Source organism: Leptinotarsa decemlineata, unplaced genomic scaffold, assembly GCF_025532065.1.
Source record: "Leptinotarsa decemlineata unplaced genomic scaffold, Ldec_3_MD MMD2_tig00000505_RagTag_RagTag, whole genome shotgun sequence".
Lineage (NCBI taxonomy): Eukaryota > Metazoa > Arthropoda > Insecta > Coleoptera > Chrysomelidae > Leptinotarsa > Leptinotarsa decemlineata.
In genome coordinates, this window is record NW_027412549.1 from 15,058,512 (window position 1) to 15,077,406 (window position 18,895).

Below are 18,895 nucleotides of genomic sequence, written 5' to 3' on the forward strand. Positions count from 1 at the left end.
TAAATTAAAAAACAATTGTTATGAATGTATATAATTCTTTAAGAATACAATATCCGCCCGAAATAAAAAGTAAGGAGGAATTAGTGCAAAAATGCGCGAGTATGACCGGTGTCAATAGATCGACAATTTTTAGAACTCTCAAGGAACTCAAGGAAAACAAAAGCTTTTTCTAGCCGAAAGTATCCACTGCTAGAAAGTGTTTGGTTATCGATGAAGAAGTCAAGAATTCTATTAGAAGAACAGTACACTCTTTTTACATAAATAACGAAATACCTACATTAAATGAAGTTTTGTCAGTTATTCGTGATATAAGAAGAACTCGATTATGGAAGATATTACATGAGCTGAATTTCACTTTTGGAAAGCAAAATAGAAAGAGCATGTTAATAGAAAAATCAGAGATTGTAGAATGGAGAAGAAACTATTTAGGAGAAATAAAGAAAGTCAGAGCACTAAGTAAATCTATTTTTTATTTGGATGAAACATGGGTCAATGAGGGTCATACCGTCTCGCAGGATTGGCAAGATCAGAACATCAAAAGTGGAAGACAAGCCTTTATGGAAGGTTGGTCCACTGATTTGAAAATTCCAATTGGAAAAGGTTGTCGTCCTATTGTTACTCGCATAAGCACCAGTGAAGGATTCGTGAAAGATGGATTGATGGTGTTTGAATCGAAGAAATATGAGGATTATCATCAAGAAATGTATGCCACAGTATTAGAAGAATGTTTAAAAACATACTTGTAAAACTTCCACAGGGATCCGTAATAGTAATGGATAACGAAAGTTACCACAGTAGACGAGTCGAGAAGCTGCCGACGTCGTGTTGGAAGAAAGCAGATATTACTGAGTGGTTACAAATGAAAGCTATTTCTTTTGAATCGGCCATGTTGAAAGCGGAGCATCTCAACTTGTTTAACGTCATAAGTCAAAATTCGTTAGGTATGTCACCGATGAGATGGCGAAGACTAAAGGAATGTCGGTTCTTCGGTTGCCGCCTTATCACTGGAATTGATCCAATAGAGTTGGTTTGGGTTCGAGTTAAAGGATTCATCGCAAGGAATAATAAGACCTTCAAGCTGTGTGAAGTAAAGAAATACCTACACAGTGCTCTGGAAACAGTCGACCAAAAAGCTTGGGAAAAATATATCCACAAAACAATCAGAATCGAAGCAGAGATGTGGAATCTGGATGATCGCATAGACTCATTATCAGAAAAAATTATTCCATTTGTCATCAATCCTAATGAAACTGATTCATCCAGTGAAGAATCACTCAACGAATCCCTGTAGACTTTTTTCAGATTAAAATTATCACAACGTCTTATTCGAAATAAGTATTCCTATTAAATCTATAAAATTGTTTCTGAATTCAATAAGAAATATGAATTTTCATTTCCAAACCAACAAGAATATATAAAGTGTATCTCTCAGTGCAGCCACACTTTTTCACTTCCTGAAAGTGTCAAAGTCGAAGCCGAAACGTCAAACAACGCAAAATTTTGAACGCAGTTCAACTCGAAATCAAATGTTCAAATTTCTAACCGCGGAAATTTATTCTATTTGTATACTCATCTGGTAATGTTTCGAATACTTTATCCGTCTTCATTATCATACCGACGAACAATTTGATATTATCAGTGTCAATGATAATAATAATATCAAATTTATTTACATTAAAGGACGAATCATAACTACAAATTATAATATTTTATAAATCTCTAGAAGGTAACAATTCTAAATAATAAAAAACTATTTCAATCATAAACTGTCCTTCCCAAAATAAAATATTTAATTAAAATTCGTTTTCACCATATTTTAATTATCTTCTCATCATACAGAATATATCAATGGAAAATTTATAATAATACCCCCAGTCCGACGCCTATTAATATTATCTCCATCAAGAATATCTGAGGGATTATCGAGTAGCTTGCCTTCATGTAACATTTTATCTCCGATTCCATTTTGACTTGTTGATGAATGACCAAAACTTATAAGGGTTATGGATAATCTCGCTCTCAGTTTTCTGAATGAATTTTTTATAAGCTATTCTAATGGCTATTTTGATTAATACTATCATTGCCAAATATTTGCTTAATTTTTCGTACTGAATTTGAATTCGTATCAATCTGTATATACCACACGCAGTAGAATAAATATTCATTAAGATATGGAGCTACAAAACCACATGACAAAGTCGTATTTTAATTGATCTTTACAACTGGCGTCAACCCCTGTTCAAAGACATTTCAATCAATATATCTAGAAATACTTAAGCACGCATTTATTTCACCACCAAACTTTGGACAGCATTTGGGAAAACTCGCCGAATTATTTAAGTTCAGACATTCAACAGATTTCTCGAGGGATTCGAATCAGATATCAGAGGGCCTAAGGTTTAATTCCTTCTGAAAAGTGTCATGGGGCAAATTACAAAGTTTGCATCGTGAAAGTTAGGCAGTTACGGAAGGAAAGTCCTTGTACTTCGTACGATTCTTATGTATTCCACCCCATGATATATATAGTCGTAGGGTTAGAGAAAAGGGGGAGTACATTTGGTGTCTTGAAGATTCAGAGAGAAAAATTTGACGCGAGGCGTTCTTTTCGCAGTTATATCCACAGGCAGGTTGTCATTTGCTTTCAGTTTTTTTCATTAAATATTCCAGGTGTTTGTGTATATAGATTGTTTTATATATAACCTTTTATATATAACCTACTACCTACATCTTTACCTTTACGTACGGAGCCATTGCATGGGGACCGAAAGTTCTACAAGCAACGGCTTTCCAAAAATTACATCAAATACAGCGATTGGCTAGTTTAAAGATCACAGGAGCCATGAGCACAACACCAACCGCGGTAATGGAATGAATTACTGGTCTGAGCCCTCTGGACATGTACGTTAAGGAGGTTGCGTTAATGGCCAAGTGACGATTGCGCACGGCTGGATTAAACCTCGGAGTAAGAATGGGTCAATTGAGGCTGAGCCAATGGCGAGAAGTGCAAACTCTGCTGCAGGCAACCAGTGATGTAATTGAACCCAGGTTTGTGTTCGAATAAAACCTACAAAATACAAATGAAACAGAACACAGAGTCAGATGCTACAAATGCTATACGCATACATACAGACGGCTCAAAAACCAAAGAAAACTCAAGATGTGAAGTGTACTCTCTAGATCACTAAACTTAAGGATTAAATGGGGATTGGGAAAAAATACCAGTGTGGTTCAAACAGAACTGGCTGGTATCTCAATCGCCACAAAAAATAACCAGGAAAAATTTCTGGCAAAAACAGCAATCTGCACTGATAGCAGACAAGCCTTATTAGCCTTGAACAGACAACGTGTTACCTCAGGGCTAGTACTAGAGTGTACGACAGTGTTAAAGGTAATCGCATTGCCGACTCTTTAGCCAAGGAAGCGGCTGGACTAAGAATTTAAGGACCCAGTGGCACCTACGGCCTGATGACTTCGACAATTGCGGAACTAGCCAAACGTTCCACCCATGCTCAACCCCTAAAGAGATGGGATGGAATCAAAGGATGCGATCTTGCCAAAATCACGCTGGGAAGCTAGCGCCGAAGAAATATTTGGCGATGACCAGGACACACCAGGAAACACCTCCATATTATGGGGCTAGTGGACACACCTCTATGCAGGATGTGTGAACAGAAAGATGACCAACCAACCTGTCCTTCCTGGGAAGGACAGGTTGGTCGATAACCTTTGGTTCGTGAAGATTGAAAATCTGTATCATCCATAGTTTCATACCTGACTGGAGTCTCCAGAATTACTTCAACATGCCAAAGGCTTATAGACAGGTACTAGATGAGGTGATAAGTTAATTGTTCACTTGATTAGTGAAATGTGAGGAGAAACTAATGAAGTATTCCTTAACAAAATGGTTAAGACTTTCACGGCTGAGGTTTTCAGTGTCATTGCTTTTCGAGTTTCAAAGCCGTGAATTTTTGGAATTTCTTCGTGACGTTTCGCTGGCGATGACTACCTTTTAGGCTTCTTAAGCGTATTTATGCCTTGTCAGGTAATCAGGTATTTGTATCTGTATTTGTACCTGCATTAGTACCTGCACTTGAACCTGGAACATCAACAATCTTGCTGTCTGTTGTCCTGTTCGTTGTTCTAGAATCCCTTAAAATGGGGTTCTATATTCGATTGAGGTTCTTTTCGGTTGAAATTCTCCGTGTGTTTATGGATCTCTATTGCCTCCCGTACCAGTCGGCTATGGTATCTCTGGTTGGGGAAAATTAGTTCTGTATTTTCAAATAAAATTATGTGATCTTTTGGACTTCGTAAAGCGTATTTATGCCTTGTCAGGTAATCAGTTGTATTTGTACCTGTATTTGTACCTGCATTTGTGCCTGTACTTGTACCTGCACTTGAACCTGGAACATCAACAATCTTGCTGTCTGTTGTCCTGTTCGTTGTTCTAGAATTCCTCAAAATGGGGTTCCATATTCGACTGAGGTTCTTTTCGGTTGAAATTCTCCGTGTGTTTGTGGATCTCTATTGCCTCCCGTACCATTCGGCTATGGTATCCCTGGTTGGGGACAATTAGTTCTGTATTTTCAAACAAAATTATGTGATCTCTCAGACTTCGTAAAGCGTATTTACGCCTTGTCAGGTAATCAGGTATTTGTACCTGCATTTGTACCAGTACTTGTACTTGCACTTGAACCTGGAACATCAACAATCTTGCTGTCTGGTGTCCTGTTCGTTGTTCTAGAATTCCTTAAAATGGGGTTCCATATTCGATTGAGGTTCACCGCTTCTTCTTTTCTGTTGAAATTCTCCGTGAGTTTGTGGATCTTTATTGCCTCCCGTACCAGTCGGCTATGGCATCCCTGTTTGGGGATAATTAGTTCTGTGTTTTCAAACAAAATTCTGTGATCTCCTTCACTGAGTGCGTGTTCTGCCACAGCTGACTTATCCGTTTGGCCTAGTCTGCAGTTCCTTTTATGCTCCTTTAGTCTTGTTCCCATGGATCGTTTGGTGATTCCGATATATACCACACGTGCACGGTATGCGATAGACCCCTGCTGCTGATAATGGGTCTCTTTTGTCTTTAGCCGACCTGAGGCTTTGTTGTATCTTCCTCGTGGGTTTGAAGACTGTTTCGATGTCGTGTTTGCCCAATAGTTTTCCAATTCTGTCCGTGACCCTAGGGATAAACGGTAGATACGCGCGTGCAACCATCTTATCCTTTATCGCTCTATGAATCGTTGTGCCTTTCGGTGTTGGGGGCGTTCAAGTGATTTAGGAATGGTTCAGGGCGTCTCTTCCATGTTTCCAGATGACGGAGGTGATTACCTGACAAGGCATAAATACGCTTTACGAAGCCTAAAAGGTAGTCATCGGACAGCAAGCCATGATGGTTAAACCTCTAAAGAAGCTATCCACTTGCGCCAGTGAAACGTCAGGAAAAAATTCCAAAAATCCACGGCTTTCAAATTCGAAAAGCAATGACACTGAAGTATTCCTTATTCAAGAAACACTTCATTTTGTGAATTTTTAGTCAGCAGGGTAACTCTGCCATATCTATAACAAGAATTCATAAAAAAATTGTGAATTTGCGGATCAACTTAGCGAAAATTTGTAGACTGCTGTTACCCAACGTTGAGATATATACGGCAGAGGAAGTACACCTCCTAATGGAGCCGTAAAAACCGAGTTGGGCATCGCGTCTCAGCGTGGGACATTCCAGCGAGCAAAAAAGCCGAAAAACTACATCTTGTCTGCACTCAACCGCACGCCGAGCAAAAACGAGCTAAAGTTTAGCCAAATATAAAATTTCGTCTTTCTCAGAAAAGATCGTAGAACTTATCTAGAGACAGAAGTCAGAGGCGTACTGGAGTTCATCTCATTATAGTAGTGAATTTGAGAGTTTATTTAACATTTACGAGCGACCCGCCCCGACTCCGCACGAGTGCAATGTTGATACTAAATATAAATTCACACACCGGAAATTCAAGTGCAGAGATGAATCTAATTCATTGACTTTCGCATTCATAAGTATAGATGATTAAAAACTACAAGGGATTCGTACTGGAGCCATTGTTATTTATACTTTATATTAAGGTTTCAGTTCAGACTCCCGCTGAAAAACAAACTTTGCGATTGTTTGACGGTGGTTGACAATGCTTCATGACACATTTCATTAGTTCGGATTTCCATTGTATAATATGATATACATTGATTTGAAATCCCTGGAAGAATCTGTGAAAAATTAAGAAAGTTAGCTGAAAAATAACAATTAAATACTCGCAACAGCCAAAAAATAAAAAAAAACTAATAACACGAGATGAAAATTAAAAAATTATCAACAAGAAATGAAAATTAAAAATTAAAAGATTTCAAACTAAGTTTCTTCACGACGTTTCGATTGTTAGTATCCACAACCGTCATCGGGTGATAACTGGACTTATTCCTCAGAGATCTGACTATTTATAGGTCATTCGAGTGCTTTCACCTATCCCCTCTTCCCTTTCTCGGCTTCATCGGTTTTAGCGGAAGCTGACCGCTTGGCGGTTGATGAGAGGTTTTCATATGTTGTGTATCTCTACGCTAGCTTGACTTAATGCGTTGTTGGACAACATATATGCGGCTTCTTTGAATTTTCTCCTAAACTAGTGTTCCTCCTTGTGATGTTATGTTGATTAGTCCAAACATGCTCTGCTATTCCTGATTTGCTGGTTTCTCCTCGCTGTGTGTGTTTCTTGTGCTCAGCAATGAGAACTTCAATGGCCTCTTAGTTTCACTGATGTATGATTCTCAGCACTCGCAGGGTATCCGGTAAATGCAATTGTTGGAATCGCAGTCCGCGTTTGGTGGCCTGGTTTTCGTGAGGTTGCTACGGATAGTGTTTCCGGAACTGAAACAGGATCTGATGCTGAACTTGGACCCAATCCTTCTTATCCTTTCCAATAATCCTCTGAAGTACAGGTACTAGTTGTGGAGGCTTCTGTTCCTTGTGGAGCTCTTGCAGTCTTCTAGCTAAAGCCCTTTACACTATCTCTTTGGAGTAACCAATACGTTGAAGGTCTTTTTGGATTATGCCTAGTTTCTTTTCGAGACCTTCCTCTGTATTACAGAGCCCGAAAGCAGGGAAAAACAGATTTTAAACAGACAGATAATTCTCTGATGTAGGAAGTGCAAGCACTGGTTGTAAAGGCAAAGAACAGATCTTTGCGAGGCTCATCCTGTCTTTTTGCCAAAGACTGTTTCACCATCTTGAGACCTTCCTTCGAATTACGGAGCCCGAAAGCACGGTCTAATATAGTCTTGATGATTATTTTTTCAATCGATTGATGGTGGTTGGATTCCTGGTTTAGATACTGTTCTGTGTGAGAGGGTTTTCGATATACATATGTTTCCCATTTAGTGTCTGTCGGTTGGTCCTCTTCACCAATACGTCTAAGAATGGCAATTCGTTGTGGACTTCCTTCTCCATTGTGAAATTGATGGAAGGAATTAGTTGTTGATTTGCTTCAGGAAGGTGTCTAGTTCTGCATTCCCATGGTTCCATATTATGAAGGTGTCGTTTTTGTATCTTAACCAGACTCGGGGCTTCTTCAATGGCCAGAGTTTCGAACCACTCCATATACTTTGGTTATAACCGGTGAAAGTAGCGATCCCATTGGCAGTCCCTCATCTTGCGTGAAGAATTCGTCCTTCAGTTGGAAGTAGCAGTTTCGTACACATCATCCTAGTAATTCCATGATTATTTGTATCGGTAAGTTTGTTCTATCTTTCAGGTATGATTTGAAGTGCTTCTTCGACAGGGACGTTGATGTAGAAGCTTTCCACGTCGAAACTGATCAGTAGATCCCGCTCTTTGACTCCGATTGCCCCAAATAGTTCAACAAAATGCCTCGAATTTTTCACAAAAAATGATGTTTTTCCTTGCAGGGGTTTAATTATTGGTATACAAAATCTGGACGAGTTCTGAGTGGCTGAATCTCTGGAGCTAATGATCGGTCTGAGCGGAACACACTTCTTTTGTGGATTTTGGGTAACCCACACAAGTGAGGGGGCTGTGGTGCGGTATTAGCGATGATCTTTTTTTTCCGAAAAATAGACTTGGTTTCAACGTCTGGTACAACTTCCTTTCAATTGATGCAGTAGGGTCCCTTACAATCTTCCCAGGGTCTGGTGTAGGTGGTTATAGGATTGTATAGTAAATTTGGCTCAAGTTGTTTATGTCCCGTCTATCATTCATTGTGTTTGGGTTTCAGACGAAGCGGCGTTGTCGCTTCTACTATAAAGTAGCGGCTTCTTTGATTTTTCAAATGAAACAACCCGTATATAATATCATATTATGATTCATTATCACTTTGTCAACAAATTCATATTCTATTCCCCTATATCTATCTATTACCGTTTAGAAGATATAAATTAATTTCGATATTTTTTTACCAAACATGAACTTTTATAAATGCTGATAATCTTGAACTCTCTTGCACTAAAACGATCAAATTTGAAATGGAGTGGAGTGATACTATGATGATCTTCACTCCGAGTCATATTTTCATTTGCCTCATACAGGGTCTTCAAAAAATGCAGATACTTTGATCTCATGAAAAAATGAGTGGAACTCTACATCCAATTTTAGATTATCTTTGTTCAGATAATACTATTTCTATTTTGAACCGTTTTCGAGATAAACTGTTTCAAACGGAAACTGACGTGGTTTTCTTGCTCGTTTTTTTGAAGTCATCACTTATTTTTGATATTCAACATTTTTTTTATACTTAGTAATATTTCTTTTTGATCCAGTTTTTTAACTGTCTCAGATCAGTCAATTCGAAATTGTATGTACCTACCTTAGAAAAAGTTACAATTTGTATACATTGAGGTATTGATCTCTAACGTACAACAGTACACATTAATATTTTTAATAGTGTGCTTTGGAAAAATAAATAAACCAATTATTTAAAGTCAGACTTTCGTTGGTGGTTTTGACTGATTGTGATAGCTACCAATTATAATAGAATAATGTCAAGATTAGGTTACAGTAATGAAGATTTTTTGAATTTATTAATAATTATTAATTATAATTTATGGTGAGTGCAATAGAATTGCAAGAAGAACATGCCAAGTATTTCATGAAAGATATCCACAACTTCCGAAGCCGAATAATAATGTAATAAATCGACTACTAAAAAACTGTAGGTTGAATGGAACCTTCCGTCCAAAAATCATTCGTAAGAAGACTAAAGTGGATGATGATGACAATGGTATTATAACAGTTTTGGGATACTTTCATGCATTTCCAAATGCTTCTCTGCACGAGGCTGAAAGGGAGATACGTATACCCTACGTGACAATTTGTCGAATTCTTAATAAGCATAAATGGCATCTCTATAAGTTTTACTATGTCCAACATTTGAAAGAGACTGATTTACCTCGTAGAGTGGAATTCTTTGAATGGTTACTTGTCAAGACTCAAGAGGATGCACATTTCCTTGACAATATCATATGTACAGATGAGGCCAAGTTCACAAAAAATGGAGTTTTCAATAGACACAACAGTCCTTATTGAGCGCCAAAAAATTCCCATGTTGTCCGCCAAAGGTGTTTTCAAGAAAGATGGCAATTCAATTTTTTTTGTGCCATAAAGAATGAGTCAATTTTTTATATCGAGTTTTATGATGATAATTTAAATGCATCAAAGTATGCAGATTTACTGGGGAATGGAATTCAAATGATTTTAAATAATAGACCAGGAAGAGAACGAGTATGGTACCAAATGGATGGTGCTCCACTCCATAATTCTCATTCAGTCAGCGAAGCTTTAACCGAAATCTTCGAAGACAGATGGATTGGTAATGATGGACCTTGTCGTTGGCCTCCTAGAACACCAGATGGCAATCCATTAGATTATTTCGTGTGGGGTTTCATAAAAAATATGGTTTACTCTACTCCAATAACAACAATGGTAGATATGAAATCGAGAGTTATAACTGCTTTCAATAGTTTGACTCCAGACTTGATCAGAAGCGCTACACATTTGAAGATATTACATGTTTGTTTAAGTAGAGGTGGAGACGTGTTCGAACATATTCTGAAATACACTGACGATTAAATTAACTCATTAATTGATGGCTTTATTATTTTCAGTTCGTCTTTCAGCGTTAATAAAACTATTGTTTGAAGAGAAGTTTCATTCGATGGTTGAGGAGTATTTTAATAATTATCTTTTCATTGTATTATCTGTGACTAATTGAGAAACATCAAACGAAATCTGTTTTACAAAAATGAGTGATGAACAAGGAAACCATGTCAATTTCCGTTTGAAATAGTTTATCTCGAAAACGGTTCAAAATAGAAATAGTATTATCTGAACAAAGTTAATCTAAATTTGGATTTAGAGCTCAAAAATGTTGAAATATACAGGGTGTTCCATTTGAAAAAATTGAGTTCCACTCATTTTTTCATGAGATCAAAGTATCTGCATTTTTTGAAGATCCTGTATGAGGCAAATGAAAATATGACTCGGAGTGAAGATCCTCATAGTATCACTCCACTCCATTTCAAATTTGATCATTTTAGTGCAAGAGAGTTCAAGATTATCAGCATTTATAAAAGTTCATGTTTGGTAAAAAAAATATCGAAATTAATTTATATCTTCTAAACGGTAATAGATAGGTATAGGGAAATAGTATATGAATTTGTTGACAAAGTGATAATGAATCATAATATGATATTATATACGGGGTGTTCCATTTGAAAAATCAAAGAAGCCGCTACTTTATAGTAGAAGCGACAACGCCGCTTCGTCTAAAATATTTTAGGCGTGTAGGTCATATTGACATATGCATACTGTGGAATTTTCAGGTTGATCTTTTGAATAGTTTGCCAGAAACGGCTAATTAACGCTCATCATGAAAAACCCTGTATATGTGTACCATGTATATGTATACCACGACCCAGTAAAACAAATATTTCTTGAGATATGGAGCTACAGAAACACATGACATTAATACAACCGTATATTTCAAATATTATTGACAGTTTTTCAAACTACATTATTAATGTAGCGAGTCGAAGCAACTGAATATTAGAGATAATTTCTATTGAAACAAGTAAATGATGAAAATTAAGAAAAAAATTTATGCAAAATACTGACTAATCAGTTATCAAAAATGGGATGTGCAAAAAAAAGTGGGCTATGATGATATAAACATAGGCAATGTCCAAACGGACAAAACTTTTGAAACAACCCAGTATGAGAGCCGATCAATTTCTGCAGTGGATTTAAAATTTAGTATGTCACCTAACATCCCCTACCCACGAGTCTTTAGCGTTAAAACGTCAAATTTCACCTAACGCCATACGTCACCATCGCAGAGCATCAAAACCGACAGCGACGGTTTCATATGATGTCGCCCAGAGAAGCTGAAGAAAAACGAGATTCATTAGATGCCACCTCCGCAATCCAAACCCTGGGGTAAGCCGTTTCGCCCCTCGTTCATCCCCCCAGAACGTTTCCATGGGGAGAAACGGGTTCGTTAGTGACAAATTTCGTCCCTTTGCGAAATCGGCGGTACGGCAAAGGTATATACAGGTATTACCGTGCGGCGACCGGTGAAATGAGCTTCTCCTATTCTTGGGGAATTAATTGACGTGACACTGATAGCTATAATTGTATCCCTGCCTCGGGAATTCACATCAAGATGATTGGATATCTTCAAGTAGAGTGGAGAATATGTGTTGGTTCTGCGAATATTGATATAATAATAGTAAAGTATTTTAATATTAATATTTGTTCACAAAAAGGAGTCGAAGCTGTGAAAACTTCTAATTATTATATGCGAGCGCTTTCGATAGCAGGCTGTATTATCATCTTCATAGCTCTACTCAAACTGGACGCTTTTTTTTCTTGTTTGTTCTTGCATACGGTGAGAATTCCTTAGTGCAGGTATTTGTCCTCTCCTGTCTTCCGGATGTAATGGTGTTTCTCTAGGTTCATTGCTTCTAGAAATGTGTATTGTATCGTGTAGTATATTGAATGTTAGGTTTTGCTTTTTTTCAATTTGTATTTGTTCCTCGATAAGTGAATTACGACTTTTGAATTTATGGATGTTTAGGTCCATACGGTTTCCTTTATTAACTTGTTTTATGAGTTTGGAACATGAGTGGGGAAAAATTATGTTTGTTTTGTATGGCGTGTGTTGCGAGGCTGAATTTACATGTTATTTTGTTTATGTATGCTTTTTTGTGCTCTTCGTACCTTTGGATCATTTTTTTCTTAGTTTGGCTGAACATCAACATCACTCACAAGCCGAATACGAAAATAACATAAAAAATAAACAGCTATGAAAAAGAAGAAGACAAAGACCAAAACGGGATATACAGTATACAATGCTCGGGCTGCAACAAATTCTATATCGGACTAACCAAGAAAAAACTGATCCAAAGGTACGATGAACACAAAAAGGCATACATAAACCCAATAGTTTATAAATCAAACCTCGCAATACACGCCATACAAAACAAACATAATTTCCCCCCACCAGAGAACATAAAACTCATAAAAAAAGTCAACAAGAGAAACCGTATGGACATCTGGGAAAACCTAAACATCCGTAAATTCAAAAGTCATAATTCACTTATCGAGGAACAAGTACAAATCAAAACACAACTAAGGCTAACCTAACCTAATTGAATTTGCCTGTACTTGGGTTACATCAGGTAATATCCTTTCTGTTGGTGTTTCTCTAGGTTCATTGTTTTAGGAATGTGTATTGTATTGGATCCGGATGAAAAGAGAGAACGAATACCTGCACTGAGGCGTTCTAACCGTATAAAAAAACAAACAAGAAGATAAAACGTTCAGTTTGAGTAGATCCATGAAGATGATAGCACAGCCTGCTATCGAAAGCGCTCGCATATAATGATCAGGAGTTATTACAGCTTCAAATCCTTTTTGTGAACGAATGTTAATATTACAATACTGAAAATGAAGGAAAATTTGTTGCATCAATCGAAAAAATAATAGTAAAGAAATGTTTTTCTTCCCAGACGTCCAGCAACATAATTCAGCAACAAAAAAGCTGTCTGGGTGTTTTCAAATGATTTGTATGTAAATCTAAAGCAAATGAACTTCAAAACGTTCAAGCCAGTCTCTATAGTAGGTTTAATGGACTGACGCCTATCAGAAAACAACTACTCCCCTGGCTAATACCACGAAGGGCGTTGGATTATATCCGACAGGCGTCAGTGCAGGAATCTTCACAGAAAATTTCCTGCCTATGCAATTGGCAATACAACTGAAAGAGTCGACCTTCAATTATGGAACCGGCACAATTGGGGGCCGGTTTCAGGCTTATTTGCATCAATGCAAAATAGAAAACATCATCGACCTAAAGTCAATGATATTCCACAATTGAAAATCGGAATTCTTTCAGAGTATTTCATTCCTCTTCCGAAGTTGGAGCGAACATCACAAAATGTCACTCCATTTACTGGACGAAGTACTAACATACTAACGCCTGTCGGATATAATCAAACGCCCTTCGTGGTATTAGCCAGGGGAGTAGTTGTTTTCTGATAGGCGTCAGTCCATTAAACCTACTGTGCAGGTATATAGAGACTGGCTTGAACGTTTTGAAGTTCATTTGCTTTAGATTTGTTTACTGCCAGTCTTCAAGCAATACCGACTATACGACGCAAATAAAATAATTTGTAGTGTCACCTCAGGATATACTTATCATTAAAAAACATTCTATACTTCAAAATAAGAAGACTTCGGTGAAGAATCCTGCATTGACACCTATTGGATATAATCCAACGCCCTTCGTGGTATCAGCCAGGGGAATAGTTGTTTCCTGATGCCCCAAGTATCCCCACACAATTTGTGAAGTTTTTTCCTTAGACAAATTTCGGATATGCGGTTGGTTACCTCGTTCACAGGCAGATGGGGCGATGACACACCTGTTGTTTCTTGTTCGCTTCAGTCTACTTCGAGGAATGACACTCTGAAGGAATTTGATGTTCAATTATCGGAAATCATCGACTTTATGTTCAGAATAGACACTACCTTGCATTGACGAATGGCCAAACAGCCCGAAACCGGTCTGCAACAAGTGTGTTCCAGTCTTTGAATTGAATCGTCCTTGGCAACTTATTATGGAAATTTCATGAGAAATGTACCTACTCTCCTACTTTGCTGCACACGTCGAACATTCAAATGCTCATCTCTAGGCAAGAGAAGGAAAAAATTTACGTTTCTGTCGGAGTTGGAATTTTTTTTTCCATGAAATAAACTTCCAGAACTACCAATATATGTTTAGAAAATATGTTTAAAATATATTTCTTTCATTAACCAACTATCGCACCCCTACGAACGACAACTCTCAGAAGTCGAAACGAGCTAAGAACTAACGAGGTCTTACCTTTTAACGTGTGATTCCTAACACGATTTGTATACTTTTTTTCATTCGTTCGGTTTTATTTCGTAGGCAAAATTTATAAATATAACAAGTTACCTACTAGCTGAACTTTTTCTCTTAAGTTCAAATTACATAGTAATTTGTCGAATTGAATTGTTTTTTTTACATGGATTCTAAGGTATTTCTGATGAAGAAATACTATAAAAAATCAAATTAATCTCGTCAAAAATTACTTTCTGCGCTTTTCTATTCCAAAATTTCTGTCAACAATATTCTCTGTCATTCAGTGAAAATGTTCAGAGCAAAACCATCAAAAGTTGGATGCAGAATGGGCAATGAGTTCAAGAAAAAAACAAACCCAGCGAATATACCAATTAAACAAGTTCTCAATCTCCGTTCGCCAACACTTAGGAATATGATTATAGGTTATATTTTGTATAGGGGCACAGCCGAAACCTATGATCATTTTCCAAAACGATCATCAATCGGGTGCTGGCCAAATTCAAAACACTATTCTGCAGTGATTTTGAGCGAACCTTGGTAGCATGGAAATTACACCAAAACACTGATATTAAGGAAATTAAGACTGCCGGCTGAATGTAACTCAGAGAAAGTGGAACTAAGCGCCGAAAAATTGCCTATTTGACGGACATATCGGAAATCTTATGTGAACATGAGTGTAAGTACTCCTGTTCTGAAACAACTGTTTTGAAAAATCTGACCATATGTCGCTTCCAATGAAAAACAACTCTCTTAAGTTGAAACGAACATTGCGAAATCATTTATTGAGATAGTTGACATTTACACTTAACCCTTCCCGATTTTTTATTTTGCCATGGTCAAAATAAAAAAATAATCGTTGAACTGGGCAGATATCTTGAAAGATATCCCTGATCAAAGAATAGAATTCTGTGAAATCATGACGGAAAACATTGCAAGGCATCCTACCTATCTCTACAATATGTGTTTTAGTGACGAATGTACATTTTTTTTTAAACGGCAATGTTCACAGACAAAATTGCTATTATTGGAGTGACACCAACCCTCACGTTGTCCGGGAAACATACCCAATACCCATAAAAATTAAAGTGTGGGCAGGAATATTGGGAAACCATATCGAAGGATATGTATTTATTGATCAAAGTTTAACAGGGTAATTTGTCGCTCTTTGTTGACCCTCTCATCACTGAAATCGTCGAGTTCCTACAGAATGGCCAGCCCGCTCGCCAGATTTGACACCTTTGGACTTTTTTATGAGGCTATTTGAAGCAAAGGTATACAAAACTGAACCTGCTTCAATATTGGATATACGGCAGAGAATAATAAATGTTTGTAGAGATATTGACGTTACTGTGTTCGAAAATGTTCGGTGTGAAATATCGGATAGCCAGTTCATATATTAAGAAGTTCAAGGCAACCATTTCAAGCATCTTTTGAACTAACCTCAAGCTTATTACCTCATATTATGTAGTTAATTAGGCAATTATTAAAAGTTGTTGAAGATATTGACATCATATTCTAGGGTTGTGAAGCATTTGTCAGGAGCTTTAAGACCCCTCTTTGCATTTAATGTTTCAGCTGCCAATTTTACTCCAAAAAGTATTCATGCATTAATTTCATTATCCCAAATTTCAATTTTTCGAGTTGATTCATTCAAAAAATAAAAAGGAGGGGGCGACATTAAAGAAATGCCCTGTATAATATGTTATGAGATATACAGTGACGACGTAAAAATTCTCCTCCCCCCCTTACTTTTGAACCACCTGCATATGCAGGAATAACTTCAGTGAAAAATCCTGCACTGACACCTGTCGGATACAATCCAACGCCTTTCGTGGTATTAGCCAGGGGACTAGTTGTTTTCTGATAGGTGTCAGTCCATTGACCTACTGTGTAGGGTGTTGACACTGGCATGAACGAATTGTCCTTTTAGATGATACAGATTCCCAGTTACATTTTGTGCCATGAATATTGGACCTATGGTATGGCCACCCAAAATACCAGGCCATACGTTGATCTTCTATGGAGTTTGAGTATGACCCTCTCGGATTTACGTCTGACCAATAACATACATTCTGTCTATTTACTGTTCCAATAAAAAATAAACGTACTTTCGTCACTAAAACAAATAGTTGGATGGAAGAGGAATTTCTGGCTTGATTTATCATGCGCAGACGGTGAATTCTGCCATTTGTTAGGTTAGATTAGTATCTCCTGTACTGAGTAACCTTTCAATAAAAGCATTTATTATTATTATTATTATTATTATTAGATAATGTAACCGGGATTTTGGGTTATGCGGTCAGACAACAAAACTGCAGTCTTCTGCAGAAGAAGAAGAATTTTTAATTCATATGGATGGTTTTTAAGATATTTTTTACAGTGGTCGTAGATACGCCATAACCCGTGGCTACCGTTTTCGTTGTTTCCTGCGAATTATCAACAACAGCTGCCAGAACGTCGATTTGTTGTTCTTCTGAAATAGATTTTTTTCAGATTCTTTTTTCTTCGTTACGTTGTTTACTGACCAATTCCCTTAAGCAAGATATTGTATTATTTGGGAAGCACTCATTGAATATACTTTCTGCTTCATGGTAATTATGCCTAGCTTCAGCGTAAATTGAAATTGCTTCGGTTTTTTCTTCTAAAGGACGAGAACGAGACATTTGAAAATTATAAAGAAATACTGAAACCTATGAAAACTGCCAAAAGTATCGATATGATTAACGTCAATATTAGACTGACATTGAAATGAAATGTTGTTTGGAGTCTCCAGAAAAATAGCTAAGGTATAAAAATCTGGAACAAGAAACCTCAATTTAAAATTCTAATAATATGAGTACCTGTTTTACAACAAAAATTGGCTTTTCAACCAGGAGTTTGTTAAATATTTGGAGCAAAGTTCACACGCTTGTCACTTTGTAATGGCTTGGCCGATTTTCACAAACTCAGCGGTGTTGGATAGAGAATCGGAAGGCCTTCAAAACCAGGAGCCACGCGACCCCCCTTTACATTAAATAAAAATTTGATGGTGTCCTCTTGACACTAGCTAACGTGATCACAAACATTTTCAAGCCAAAACGTAAAAGTAGTACTCGACCTCGATAGATTGTTTCGTTCAAAAGTTAAGGGGGCGAAGAATTTTTACGTCCCCACAGTATAATAGTTACTTCGCGATCATCCTCGAAACATAATCGTTAGGAAGTCATCTCAATGAATGCTGGAGCTACATATATGAGTTTGGCGACCGAAGGGAGGGCAATAAAGCGATTTGGAAGGTGCAGCAGACACAATAAACATAAAATTTAAATTCCGTGTGTGTTTTCAAGACTGGTAAGAAGCAATAAAAAAGTGAAATATGCCTACGGAGACCAGGATAAAGGACACGTTTTAGCACTCGGCTGCTCCTGTCGAATCGAACAGGCGACTCTAAAATACAAATGGCGGTCGTTGTCGAGCCATCGGAGAAATTCGGTCTGTGTTTTGTTCTCGACATGACCTGTCAATTTGGCTGTTTGTCTTTCAAACGATGCGTGGCAACGGGTGAGGACCCTTATTGGTTCAGGATAATAAATTCGTTGTTTTTTCCATTATAGAAGTGCTCCGGCGATCATTTGTTTTTACTACTTATAAAACGTGCTTCTGTGGAATTTTCGCGAAGGGGAATAAGAAAGCACGATCAATTACACGAAATAAGAACTCGATACCCTGTATAGGACGTGTACAATTTGCTGAAAATAAAGTCGAATATTTTTTTGGAATTATAATCTATAAGTCTCGAAGACAATCCATAGAAATCGATAGGATAAGAATATACAATACAATTTCAGGAATCAACTACTCAGGGAAAAACATATTTTCAGTTTGAAGATGAATATTATAACATTCATTCTATCAGATAAAATCAAAGTAACAACAATACTCACACAAGAACAATATTTGTCACTATCTTTCAACATCCTTAATGATGTAATGTATTATCAATCAATCAATAAATAAAACTTCTTCAGAAATCCAACAGAAAGCTAACAGATTGATCTCAGACCTAGAAAGGAAGAATATGATTTCGAAAGAAGAAGGCTACTCATCAAAATTTATAATGGAACAATTAATAAATTTTATGGTTTACCGAAAATTCATGAACCAACACTCTAACTCAGACCTATTATTTCAGGTATCAATAGCCCCAATAGGAGTGTAGCATAACTTGTCAATAACATACTCGCATTATCATATAACAGTAATGATTATTATTTTGTTTAAGACTCTTTTGAATTTTGCTCCTTTATTAATGAATTTCAACTTCTTTTCGATGCCAAAATAATCAGTATAGATTCCGTCTCATTATTTAAAAATATCACAGTAGAATTAGCAATAGAGAGTATTTCCAAACACTGGACGGATATTTCTTTACATTGACAAGTAAGTTTTCACTGAATTTACTTTTAATTACTAGTATACAATACAATTATGTTCAATTCTTA